Genomic DNA, 14295 nt, shown 5'->3' on the forward strand with positions numbered 1-14295 from the left:
TCCATAATCTGAATCTGAAGGCTAGGGCAGCCCCATCAAGGTTAGGGCAGCCATGGTATACAGTATCCTGGGAAGAATTCCAGGGGAAACCAGAAATGAGGACCCTTTTCCAAGACATTTTCAATTTATCCAGGAATAGAAGATTTCTAAACATATGAACACATAGATGGCAAATGACGAAAACACATAAATGACATTTTCTTCTTCTGAAGAAACCCTGGAAACAGACTTGGGTTCTTGACCAGCTGGGAGCACTGTTGTGTTTCCCTTCCTCACTATGGCCCAAGCATGGTGCATCAGGCGAAAGAGCTTCGTGACCTTGGGTACAACAATCATTATTCATATCATTGTTTGTACCTGCGGGGCGGCTTCCACGTGCTGCCTCCTCTTATTTGTTCCTGGGAATTGTCTCTCATCACCAGGCAACAGAATGAACCAGCTTAGATTTCTGAGAATAATATGTGTATATCTGGTCCTGTGTGTTGCTTTGCATTGAGCCTGGGACATTTACAGCTGAGAATACCTGAAGGCAAGGCCTATTTACTACTCTACTGGCTGCAATTGTATTTTTCTTGGATGCCTTTCTCTCTCTCTCATGAAGAAAACAATGATTTTCAGGTTCTATAAAAGAGAATATGCTCCTGGAGACTCAGACACTGGCTAGTCAGTAGGCCTGTGAGGGCAAAGGGAAGGAAATGACCATTTATTGAGCATCTGCCGTGTACTGACTCCTAAGGGGCAAGTATCATCATCTAAGTGATACAGGAGGGAGAATAAAGGAAGTGATGCTCCATCACAGGTAGAGGCACAGCTCCGGAATCACACGGACTGACCTGCGTGTGCAGCTTGGCTACACCACCGCCTAGTTCTATAAACTTGGCCGAGATTTCTGAGCCTTGTTTTTTTTTTTCTTTTTCTCATTTAGTTTTCTAACAGCTTTATAGAAGCATAATTACTATACAGCACACTGTACATATTTAAAGTGTATAATTTAAGTTTTGACATCTGTACACCCATGAAACCATCACCCAATTGAGATAATCACAACCACAACCACAATCACAACCACAACCCCCCTCAAAGTGTTCTCCTGTTCCTTTGCAGCCCCTCCCTTCTCCACCTTCCCACCCTAGGCCCCAGCAACACTGGAGTTGCCTTCTGTCTAAGTGTGGTAGGCAGAAATAATGCACCACTGCCCAAAGACATCTATGTCCAGATCCTCCAGACCTGTGAATATGGTACCTTACATGGCAAAAGGGACATTGCAGATGAGATTTGCCTGAATTATTCAGGGCCCAACCTTATAAGGGAAAGGGAAGCAGGAGGGCCCGAGTTAGAGAAGGAGCAGTGATGATGGACCAGGGTTGGAGTTTTCAGTGCGAAATTCAAAGATGCTGCACAGCTGACTTTGAAGGCTGCAGGAAGGAGCCACAAGGCAAGGAACTCAAGTGGCCTCTCGAAGCTGGAAAAAGCAAAGCAATGGACTCTCCCAGGGAGCCTCTGGGAGGAATGCAGCCCTGCAGACACTGTTAGCCTAGTGTAACCCAGTGTGAGAGAGACTGAAGAAAAGCCCTCAAAAATATCCAGGCCCTAGTTCCTGTAACCTATGAATGCTACCACACATGGCAAAAGAAACTTTGCCATTGCAATTAAACTAAGGATTTTGAGATGAGGAGATTATCCTAGATTATCCAGCGGGCCTTAAATGTAATCACCATGTCCTTCTAAGAGAAAAGCAGAGGGAGATTTTATTACAGAAGAGGAGGAGGTGATGTGATGTTAAAAGCAGAGGTCAGAGCGATGCACTTTGGAGATGGAGGGAAGAGCCAGAGAACACGCCCCAAAGACGGCCACTGGAAGCTGAGAAATGAAAGGAAACAGAGTCTCTCCTCAGAGCCTCCAGCAAGCACCAGCACCGCCAACACCATGGCATTACCCAGCAAAACTGATTTTGGACTTCTGACCTCTGGGCCTGGAAGATGATGGATTTGTGTTGTTTTAAGCCATGGCATTTATGGTAATTTGTTACGGGGTAACAGTAGGAAACTAATACATCAAGCCTCATTTTTATATCTATAAAACGAAGATAATATATTATTTCTGGGGTTACAGCAAAATTAAATAACTTAGTTTACAGCAGATGGAGTTCTTTTCCTACAGCTCCCCCTTATTCCTTTCTCCTCAAACTCGAAAACACATAGTCTTTGGCATAACTTAAGTTATACTTCTAGAGATGGTGAATATCAGCTGGGACAGAGTTCCTGTCTTACAGAAGGTCTGGTGGGAAGACTATGAGTGAAATGCGCCTACTCTAGGGAAGGACAGTGTGATACAAACAACTGTAGGCCAGGACCAACAACTCCACAGAGCTGGTCCCTGGGTAGGGAGGGCAGACAGTTAGAAACCCACCAAGAGAAGCAGAGACTGGAGAAGGGGGTTGTTTTAAAATATAGGTTTTATTATTATTTAGATATGGTGTGGCCAACAGATCAGGAGATAACTTCCATTGGAAAGACAGTTGTAACAGCTCAGGAGGAGAGTGTGCATCACCCCATGTGGGGCCACAGCGGGAGGCACCAAGGTTGGCCAGAATGCACAAGTAGCAGGATGAAAACGTGGGGAAAAGACTTTATTGTGGCTTCCCCCAGAAGGAATGGGCAAGGCATGGTAAACAGGCTTAGGATTGGCTGGTTTGAATAGGTTCAGAAGACTCTAGGGTGCAGGGGTTGCCCCGTGTTGTCTAGTACCTGGTCCTGGGGTGATTAGGGCAGGGGACTATAGGATAGAGGAGATGCAGAGGGTTCTGAACTGGCTGGTTTGCTTATGAAAGGTGCACTCCCGGAAGAATTATTTGCTATCTGTATGAATTAGCTAACCCTGGGACAGGCAGTCCCTCCCGAGTCAGTAAGTCCCCATGTGCCAGACCATCAAGAATACAGAAAATAAGAAAATACAGTTAATATAGGTTTCTGGATGGCCATCTCAGACTGGTTACATGGTCATCGGCAGTTATTCAATGACATCACAAATAGATGTTGAGGAGATTGGAATTCGGCCTTAAAGGTCATTACTATTTAGAGAAACAACAGGGAAAAGGTAACAGCCATTTCTTACTGAAAAACAGCATAAGTAACTCCCCAGAGAGGAACTGGGCAGAGGGTTCACTTGTGGCATAGGATGTGGCAGACATCGTGGGTTGGGTGCTTAATGGCTATTCCCAATCTCCCTTTCTTTTACCACCCCCTACTACTGCTTTTCCACACTTTTAACAGATAAATGTGGCCAAATGACTAAGTACCAGCTGATTGGACAGCAGGGGACATTTTTTGAGGAGCTCCTGGGAAGGATTTTCCTTCCTGGATAAAAAGACAAAGGCTCATAAGGAGAACATCTTTTTCCTTGTTTAGCGTTTCTCGTCTTTGGACATGACTGTGATGTCTGGAGTTGTGGCAACCATCTTAGTGGCCATGAGGCAATAAACATAAAAATTTAAGGTCAACATGCTAAGGAAGGCAGAGCAGAAGGATAGAAAGATCCCGAGTCCTTGATGTCATCCTTGAGTTACAGAATTAATTCTGAGATTGTCTACCTCTACATTCTGAGTTAAGTAACAATAAATGCTCTTGTGGTTTAAGCCACTGTTAGTTGGATTTGCTGTTATTTATAGCTGAAGGCATTCTTTCCTGATACAGAAGATTTGCACTGAGCAGTAACAGGAGAAATGTTTATCTCTGTGTTGGATGAGTGGCTCATCACCAGGGCTCTTAATTTATTCTCTGGTAGTTTTACTTTTTTTAGCCTAAATGAAGTTTTGGTCCATCAACACATCAGTCAGGGTTCTGGCAAGAAACAAATGATAAATCTGGCACAGAACAGACAATTAAAAAGAGTTGAAGGGACTATTACAAAGGTACAGTCAGGGTTAAGGGAAATTGACAGAGGATGATGAAGCACCCTAAGGCTCCATATAATAATTTAGGCTATTACACACAGTGGGCCCTTCCTGAAGGGGCAAAGGGAGGGAGTGGGTCTCAGAACTCAGTGAGCTTGAGCTGTAGATAAGTAGCTGTGGCCTCAGGCGAAGTATAAAACCACTGCCACCCTGCAGCCCCACAGAGACCTGGGGAACACACACCTTGGTCTTTTTCTCTGCCCACCCTGCAGACTCCTGCCAATGCCTCCCATTGGCTGAACCCTGCCAGACACAAAAGACCAGGGAGTCAGGAGATGCAAACTGGATAAGACAGCATGAAGCCGGGGTTGGGAGTGGAGATGGGGGTTGGAGGGGCAAAAAGAGAATAATCAGAATCAGATTCCACTACTATTCTGTCTTAACACAAATCTGTCACTTCTTCCAAGCCACTCATCCTAGCATCAAGACTCCTGAACCACCAAAGACATGGCTCACTTCCTGGGAAACCAAAATCTTGAATTTCAAATGCCTTTCGAATTCCAGAATCTCACTGGATGCCTACTGATATTAGTTTATGCTAAGTCTTAGTTGTATGGATTTTCGCAAATGGGGAAAACACAGCTGTAAGAAATGCGTCGCTCTAGGCCTGCAGTTAAGGACCTGTGGCCCCTGCCAGCACTGGTCTGTGTGTTCCTTCCAGTCATTAGCACTGGAGAGAGTTGTTCCAGTTTTGTTGGCAGCAGCTTATTTGGCACTTTTCTGAGGTCTTTTATTGAGCACATATTTTACCTTATTACTATCACATTTTGAAGAGGAGGAAGCAATTACATGGGCATAGAGAGTACCCCGGTAACAACAGAAGTACAGTAAGAACTAGGACTTGGGATTTCCTGCGTGTTGTGGTGCCCCCTTGAGCATTACAGAGGTGCCCTATGAAATGTGACTATTAAATCAATGGCGCATGAGATTGAGTAATTCATCAGCTGTGATGCTCTGTTGCAGGAGTCAGGAAGGATTCAGAAATTGGGGGAAAATTACCCTTCTGGGCAATAGAGCAGGTTAACACCATTTCTTAAGCTTATAGGCACATAAAAGAAGCTTTTAATTTTTCCTCCTCAAAATTAAAAAGGTAATACATACACCTGGCTAAAATTCCAATAGTACAAAAGGGAAATACAGGGATATGTCAGTTTACTCTTCCCAGGAACAACTACTGAATTTTTTTTTTTCTGTAGCCCTCACAGAGATTCTAGGCACAGAGGATCATGTATGTATTCTGTTAAAAAGCTAACATTGACTTAGCATTTATGGTGTATCTGGACTGGATATTGTTGGGGCACCTAATAGATGGGGCACCCATCTCCCTGCTGCTGTGAGCTTTGGCTACTAATGACCCACAGTTGCTCCTTTTTCCAGAGGGCTCCCCTCAGCCAAACAGGAGCTGGCTTGTCCAGCTCCATGGGAGGTCCATGGGTTTGTACCGCCACCCTTAGAAAGCTCGCAGTCAATAACTGATACAGGAATGTAATATAGGAATATCAACCCCCTTGCCTCAAAGTTGAACAACGCTATGGGGTCATTCATACTCCAGAGCTCCCCATGGGGTCAGGCTGAAGCTAGTTTCCAGTTGAGATCATATCCTTACTTAACTTTTCTCTCTTGACCTTATATTCTGCTTCTTTCATACACTTTCTCAAGGAAAAAAAAATCACCCAAGGATCCCTGTTCAGGCAATGTTTCTAGGAAGCTTCTCTAAGAGAGCTGGTCCTAGGAAGCAGACACAAAAGGTGGAATTCTGAAGATGGATCATGGTAGGACAGCAATGAGGACCCATCATATGGCTAGTTATAAGTGGAGAATTGATAGTCCCTGGAATGCTGTGGCATTTACCTTTGTTGAACCAGAGAAGGATGTAGGCAAAAGGGGATGTAGTAGCTGGTGCAGTCCCTGGTGCCCATTAAAGTAGGAGCATATTGGATTCAGATAATAAATGCAGTCTCTGTCCAGGTCTGTATCAGTGGGTCCAGTTACAAACTTAGTGGTCCTTTTTCTGATTCCTGAACGTGTAATTGGAATGGACATACTTAGCAGTTGACAGAAACCTCACATTGGTCCTTAGCCTGTGGAGAAAGAGCTATTGTCATAGCAAAAGCCAAGTGGAAGTCCTTGGAACTGCCTTCCCCCGCCCCATCCCAACTAAAATAGTAAACAAAAACAATATCTCATCCAGGGGAAAATAACATTCACATGGGACAGATGACATTCCACTTGTACAGTTTTGCTCCAAGGCTATGTTCATTTTCCTGTTTTTTGTCATAATGTATTCCAAAGGGACCTGGACCATCTGGCATCATGATGGTCTACCCATAATAAAATATGTTAGTCAGATCCGATGAGCAAGAAGTACAAATACAGTCAAGCATCACTTAAAGATGGGGATACAATCTGGGAAATGCGTGTTTAGGTGATTCCATTGTTGTGTGAACATCATAGCGTATACTCACACAAACCTGGATGGTATAGCCTACTACACACCTAGGCCATATGACATAGCTTATTGCTCCTAGCATGTTACTCTACTGAATACTGTAGGCAACTGTAACACAATGGTAAGTATTTGTGTATTCAAACATATCTAAATATAGAAAAGTACAGTAAAAATATAGTATTATAATGTTACAGGACCACCATTGTATGTGAGGTCTGTTGTTGATGGAAATGTCATTATGGGGTGCATACCTCTATTCTAGATGCTTTGATGAGACACGGACATTCCACAGGGTGAATAAACCCCACAAAAATTCAAGACCTTGCTACACTGATAATATTTAAAAATAATTATCACTTTTTAAAATTTTGAGATAATTTTTGACTTAGGAGGGATGCAAAAGAAATACAGAGATTTTCCAAATACCCTTTACCCAGCTTCCCCTTATGTTAACATTTTGTGTAAGCAGAGAACATATATCAAAACAAAGAAAACAATCTTGGTACAATTTTATCTAAAATACCGGTCTTATTTGAAGGATGAAGTGGTCCAACGGTCTAGGGCATGTCAGGATATTTCCTCCAAAATGAAGAACAAGTTACTGCACCTTGGATTTTCTGCCACTAAGAAAGAAGCATAGCACCTGGTAGATCTCTTAGGGTTTAGGAACCAGCATGGGAATACTGTTCCTACCCATTTAGCAGTTGACGTGAGAGGCAATTAGTAGTGAGTAGTGCTCAGTTTAGCAGCACACAGTCTGTGGTATAAGCAGCTCTGCCTCTGGGCTATATCATCTGACACATCTCAAGATACTAGAGATATCTGTGGCAGAGAAAAGGGTACGTGGAGCCTCCAGCAAGTCCGAGAAGAGTCACAGTGCAGCCCTCTAGGGTTCTGGAGCATGGTCATGCCAACTCTTTTTTTTTTAAAAAAAAGAATTTAGAGATCTTTCATTCGAATAATTTTATTTTAAAGATAAAAATGAGGCCTAACATCACAGACATAATTGGCAGAATTGACTTTTGTTTCTGGTATTTCCCTCTATTGTTTTTCTTCATTTTCTGATGCAACTTTACCACTGTCAACGGAAAAGAAGCTAAACTCTGTAAAATAATTTTTTTTTTTTTGAGACAGAGTCTCACTGTGTTGCCCGGGCTAGAGTGCTGTGGCCTCAGCCTAGCTCACAGCAACCTCAAACTCCTGGGCTCAAGCAATCCTTTTGCCTCAGTAGCTGGGACTGAGTAGCTGGGACTACAGGCATGTGCCACCATGCCTGGCTATTTTTCTATATATTTTTAGTTGTTCAGCTAATTTCTTTCTATTTTTAGTAGAGACGGGGTCTCACTCTTGCTCAGGCTGGTTTCCAACTCCTGAGCTCAAGCGATCCTCCCGCCTCGGGTTCCCAGAGTGCTAGGATTACAGGCGTGAGCCACCGCACCCGTCCCAAACTCTGTAAAATAATTTTAATGAGATTTATTCTGAGCCTAATTTGAGGACCATGACCCAGAAACACGCCCAAGAAGCCTTGAGCAAGTGGACTCGCTGTGACTAGGTTACAGTTTGGTTTATACATTTCACGGAGACAGGAATTACAGGCAAAGTCACAAATCAATACATGGAAAGCATACATTAGTTTGGCCCGAAAAGGTAGGCCATCTCGAAGGAGGTTGGGAGGCTTACAGGTTATGGGTGGGTTTAAAGACTCTTTGACTCTCCTACTTGGCTGAAGACACGAAGCTTTATCTAAAGGCTTGGAATGTTTTAAGATAAGGAAGTCTGTTAATCAGAGATAAGCCACCTGACATACATTTGTTCTCTAAATTGAGGACCTGCAGGTTTGTCCTGCATAGCCTTAGGCCTGTTAAGGAGTTACAAAGGATATCTCCAAGAAGAGACGGGGTCAAGATGAGGCCTGTCTGACCTCTCTCCTCTTGACAGGCAATTTAGTTTTAAGATATCCCCTTGGCCAGGAGGGGGTTCATTCAGTCAGCTGGTGGGTGTGGAGGAGCCTTAAGATTTTATTTTAGTTCACAGCGCATTTTAAATATTTAAATGTTTCTGAACAAAGTTGGGGAAACTGTGGCGCTGATTTAGGAGAGGAGCACAGGAACCTTTGTGCTCACGGGGAATTCGGGGGTATAATTTACCTATATTGTAGCTATGCATCCCAAATCTAGTTGGCCATTATTCTTACACTATAAATTCTGTGGGGACAGGAACCTTATACTTTTTTTTTTAATATTCAGCCTTCCCTGTGCCTTGCGGAATAAATGAATAAAATATATAAACATGCATGAATGACTGATAGTGGCTCTGTGTGTGATGTGTGGCTACGTTTAAGACTTTTCTTCAGTATTTGTTGAAGGCCAACACGAGGAAGGCATCTGCCGGAGAAATGAAAAGAGGTTAAACCACAGTCCCCACTGTCTAGTAGGTTAGTGTCTAGTAGGTTAGGGGACAGACACACCACGGTAGGAAGAGAGGAGGACCTTTAAAGAGGTTTGTGATGAAAACACTCTGGGTGCTTGCAGGAGGGAGCGTGTACCTAGGAGTGCGCGTGCTAGAAAAGAGCTCTGCGCCGCCCTCAGGAACCTGGGTTCTAGAACTCGTCCTACTACTGACTTGCCCTGTGACTTGGGGCCACAAAATTAGGTTTGTAAATTAACCTCCCAGATTTCCGTTTCCCATTTTGCAATTCTAGGGGTTGGACGAAGTATCAGGTTCCCTGGGACAATGACTTTCGATGATTTCCTATTTTGTTGTTTCTCCCCTATACACCCCTCCACTCTGTGCATCCTTCCTCTCCAGGCCAGACGAGGAAATAAGCGCGGCCCCTTTAAAAGAGCCCTGGAAGGCAGGCGCGGAGAGTAAGACCGGCGCCCCGGGTACCCCGGGCTGCAGAGCAGGGGCGGGGCGCCGGGGGACCTGTTCTTCCCACGCAGCCGGGGACGCCGTTGCGTCACGACATCCACAGCCAATCAGAATGGAGTCTGCCGGGACGCATTACTAGGGCGACGGCTGGACGCCTCCTCGCTTTGGGATGAATTAGCGGCGGGTTCTGCCCTGAGGTTGTGACCCCTTCGGAGTCCCAGACTAGTCCACGCGCCTCCCACGGCGTCGCACGGAGTCCCCTGCCAGTCACAGGTGGGAGGCTGGAACTGTCAGGTGGGGGTTACGACTCAGGGAAAATGGCGGCGTCGGGGGAGCTGCAGCTCCTCCTCTTTTCCCTGAGCCACGGGCCCTCCCCGGACCGCGGCGCCCGGTAATGGTCCCTTGACCGGGAATTGGGGTCCCGGCACAGGTGGTGGAGTAGCCGGCTCAGGCGAGAGGAGGTGCGGGAAAGTGACTCCTGGAGCCTGGTGGAGGCGTCGGTAGCCGATGGGCCGTGAGAGCTGGGTTGGCGAGGGCAAGGTAGCCGAGCGGCGTGAAGGGCCGGGTGTCCTGTAGGTATTTACAAAAGCAAAGTCAAGACCTTTATGCTCCGACTTTGGCGGGTCTGGGAGCATCACTGTCCCCAAACACCACTCAAGCTGAGCCCTGGTTAAGTCCCATGTTCAAAAACATCCCAAGTGGCCGCCACGTGCAAGGCTTGGACGAAAGCTGTCTAGGCAGGAGCTAGAGCTGCCTTCCCTTCGTATTCTTCGAGCGCCAGAGACGTGCCTGTAGGTGCCAGAGTGGCAGTGCCACGAAAGGAAAGGTAGGCCTTAGCCAGGGGCCGATGTCAAGTCTGCTCTTTAAGGTGTATCTTAGCTTCTAATTGGCCATCTGAGAGAAGAAATGAAAAGATAAGGCACTTAGATGTAGTTGTGAAGACGTTTTGCTTTCTTGCACTTCCCTGGTAGAGGTGGGTTCCCTGGAAGCATTGCATATGCCTTTGAAGTTCATTAACTATATTCAGTGTGCATGTGGCTGTAGAGAAGACGGGGGATTGGGATTCAGTTTAAGTCTGAGGAAAATATTGAAGATAAATATTGGTGAAGACATTACCCAGATAAAATATTACTTATTTCTATCAGTCACTTGGACAAAGAAACATCATGTCATGAAATACAACTAGTTTTCAGAAACTGTCTTGATGAAAGTCCTTTTTGCAAAACTTATTTATTTTTGAGAGTAAAAGCAAATTTTCTTTAAAAAACTTTTTTAGTTTCTATTGTGACACTGTGTTTTGATGTGACAGATAAGCATAATATTAAGCAACTTGTTTTTGGTAGCAGGCTTGATTTTTGTGGAGCAGTACCTTGTTCTGTAATTGAGAAAGCACAATAGCTCTTTGTGTTTCAGTCATCAATAGCTCCTGTCTCTGGAGTGCCAACTATGTGTCAGGTACTGTGAAAGTGAGGCTTCTCTTACCTTTTCAATTTGAGCAAAAGGGGTGGTTTGGCTGGGCATGGTGGCTCATGCCTGTAATCCTAGCACTCTGGGAAGCCGAGGTAGGCGGATAGTTTGAGCTCAGGAGTTCAAGACCAGCCTGAGCAAGAGTGAGACCCCCGTCTCTACCGAAAAATAGAAAGAAATTGGCCAGACAACTAAAAATATATAGAAAAAATTAGCCAGGCATGGTGGCGCATGCCTGTAGTCCCACCTACGTGGGAGGCTGAGGCAGGAGGATCGCTTGAGCCCAGGAGTTTGAGGTTGCTGTGAGCTAGGCTGACACCACGGCACTCTAGCCTGGCCAACAGAGTGAGACTCTGTCTCCAAAGGAAAAAAAAAAAAAAAAAGTGTGGTTCATCTGTTTCCACTAGTTCTTTATTTATTATTATTATTATTTTTCCCCCAAATCTCAGAGTCTTCAGCACCCACCAGGTCTTTAGGCTGGCTGTTGTTGACAACCAGGAGGAAACAATGGGGAAAATCCAAAAGAATGTTTCTTTTGAACTAGATCCTTGGAGATTTGGTCAGTTTGGCCTGGGGTTAAGGTTATGTGTGGTTTCTAGTCCATACTCTGCCACTTAAAATATCTTAGGGTAATCATATAACTTCTCTGTCAGTGCCTTATCTTTAAAGGGGGGATGTCTTGTTCAGACAATCTCATTGCACTGTTGTAAGGGGGGGTAGGAAGACAATATATGTAAAAGGGCTTTAAAAAGTTAAAAATACAGTAATAATAGTTGACATTCATTACTATGCATTCATTTTCTCTGCCAGGCACCCAGCAACATTCTGAGGGGAGTACTTTTATTATCTTCATTTAACAGATGAGGAAACTGAGGCACATTGAAATTTAAGTAATTTGTTCAAATCACACAACTAGCATTGTGATTCTAGCCTGTGTTCTTTTTTTTTTTGAGACATAGTCTCACTCTGTTGCCCGATCTAGAGTGCCATGGTGTCAACCTGGCTCTCACAGCAACCTCAAACTCCTGCGCTCAAGCAATCCTACTGCCGCAGCCTCCTGAGTAGCTGGGACTACAGGCATGCACCACCATGCCCGGCTAACTTTTTCTATATATTTTTAGTTGTCCAGCTAATTTCTTTCTGTTTTTTTTGATAGAGGCAGATCTCACTCTTGCTCAGGCTGGTTTCGAACTCCTGAGCTCAAACAATCTGCCCGCCTCGGTGTCCCAGAGTGCTAGGATTACAGGTGTGCGCCACCTTGCCTGGCCTAGCCTGTGTTCTTAACTACCATGCATACCATCTTCCTGTATCATACAGATGTGCTATGGGTTAGGGGGGAATACATGAACAAATTTTGAAGGGAGTAGTTTTGTTTGTGATCTTTTAGTTGTATAAACAATAACCATGATTTATTCCATTGGCATTCAGTAGTGATTTATGTGGTGATAACTGCAGTTACTTTGGTTAAGTCGTGTATTCATCCTATGTTTGATGCCCATTGTTTCAAAAGGTCTTTTAAAACAAATAGTTGTGACTAATCTCTACCAGGAAACACAAATCAATAATTGAGATTTTTGCTTTTATTACATTTTTTAAAAGAATGATTTGCTGGGAGACTTTTCAAAGAAAACTCGTTTTGGTTAGGCTCATTAATTTGACATACTTGTACTAATTTTTCAAGTCTTTATTTATAGAAAAAAGATGACATGAGTAAAAGTGGCTGGGACATTCTTTCATTTAACCTTTGTGGAACAGCCCTGCCAAGTCCTTGGAATGTAAAGATTAACTCCTGACCTTATCCTTGAGAAGTTCAGGGAGAAGTCCCAGGTCCAGAAGTTTGTAGACTAGTGAATGAGACAAATAAATGATTAACTCAAATGTAAGAACTCAAATTTGTGGGTGTAGAGAGCTGTGGAAATGTACATAAGGGGGAACAGTTGCTTCTTCTGGAGTGGCCCAGTCAAGAGAGGAAGGGAGCTGACTAGAGGATAAAGGGAGAAAGGACTTCTAGCTGTAGGAGGAAGCAGTGCAGGGCCAGGACAATTGAGAGCGCATGATGTCCAGGAGTCAGACTGGAGTAGGAGTTTCTGGGAGAGAAGCCAGGAAAGGTTAGGGCCAGGTTGTGAATTCTCAGCTAAGAGACTGACTTTATCCTGTAGGCACTGGGGACTACAGAAGGATCTTGATTAGATGAGTAACATCAACTTTATGTTCTCTAGAGGCAACTTTGATGACTTGATGATAGAATGTAAGGATGAGACCAGTTAAGGACAGTTTCCAGACTCCAGACAAGAGATGGTGAGGGAGAGAACCAGGGCATTGGCTGTGGCAGAGCAGAGTTCAGATTCCACACACATTTGGAAAGCAGAATGTAAGACTGATTGGGCGTAAAGATAATGGGTCGGGGAGGGGAACACCTGCTTGGCCAATAGTGTTTGTTTGAGTAAGGTTTGTTTGTTTGTTTTCTAACTATATGTTTGGAAATTGGAGATGTTGTTAACTAATTTAGGAAAAAGGATAGAGCAGGGAGTTCCTTGTGACTGGGTTCAAAAGGATTGGGAAGAATCATCTAACATATGTTTGGGGAAAAATGCTAGGCTAATGGGCATTAGAATTTTTTTTTAACATTAGATTTTTAATATATTTGTACAGAAGTCATTATATATGGAAATAATCACTGCTGAATTCTCTCGTTGTAAAATTGATCTCCACTTACTTATACCACTAGAGTTGTCTAGCACCTAATCAACATAACATAAATGCAGTGAAAATCAACTGCAAGGTAGAAGAGTGAACCTTGCAAAAGATGCAGGATTTCATGAAGTCGTAGCAAGGTGGAGAACTGCTCAAACCATAAGCACAAATCAAAGAACTAGCGAATAGAGGAGGCAGACATTTCTTACAAAGGATTCAGAAAGCAATGACCATGAAAATGATAAATTTGCCTTTAGACTTCATTGAAATTGAACTTCTCTCCATCTAAAGACACCATTAAGAGAATGAAGAGCAAAATATAGACTAGAAGAAGAAATTTGCAATTCATATATCTGACATAGGACTCATACCAAGAATACATATGTTAGTGCGTAAAATCAATAAGAAAATGAATTTAACAATGTGTTGAAGTCTTGAAGAGGCACTTTCTAATAGAGGATCTCAGAATGGCCAGTATGCATATAAAAAGGTAATCAACATTTAGTCAACAGGAAATACAAATTAAAACAAACAGATACTACTGTACAACTTCCAGAATGGCTAAAATTAAAAAGATGGTCAATGCCCATGTTGACAAGGATATAGACCAGCTGGATCTCTTACATGTTGATGGTAGGAATGTAAAATAGTACAGTCAGTTTGGAAAACTGTGACAGTGTCTACTCCTACCCATGATCCAGTAATTGCATTCCTAGGTATATCCAAGAGAAACTAATATCTACTAAAAAACATGTAAAAGAATGTTCATAACATCTTTATTCATAATAAAAATTGAATATAATGCAAATGTATATCAGTAGAATGGATGAATTGTGATATATTCAAAATACTAAAAACAGCA

The 14295-nt window shown here is 43.5% G+C and overlaps 1 long non-coding RNA gene across 1 annotated transcript in view; it reads left to right on the forward strand.

Annotated features, from left to right (window-relative positions):
* The first annotated feature begins 9406 nt into the window (after positions 1 to 9406).
* LOC105816857 overlaps positions 9407 to 14295 on the forward strand; it is a 102422-nt gene continuing 97533 nt past the window's right edge. The window contains exon 1 of the long non-coding RNA XR_001137811.1: positions 9407 to 9545. This is a non-coding gene — a long non-coding RNA (uncharacterized LOC105816857). The remainder of the gene's footprint in view (positions 9546 to 14295) is intronic.

Source organism: Propithecus coquereli, unplaced genomic scaffold (assembly GCF_000956105.1).
Source record: "Propithecus coquereli isolate 6110/MARCELLA unplaced genomic scaffold, Pcoq_1.0 Scaffold39, whole genome shotgun sequence".
NCBI lineage: Eukaryota > Metazoa > Chordata > Mammalia > Primates > Indriidae > Propithecus > Propithecus coquereli.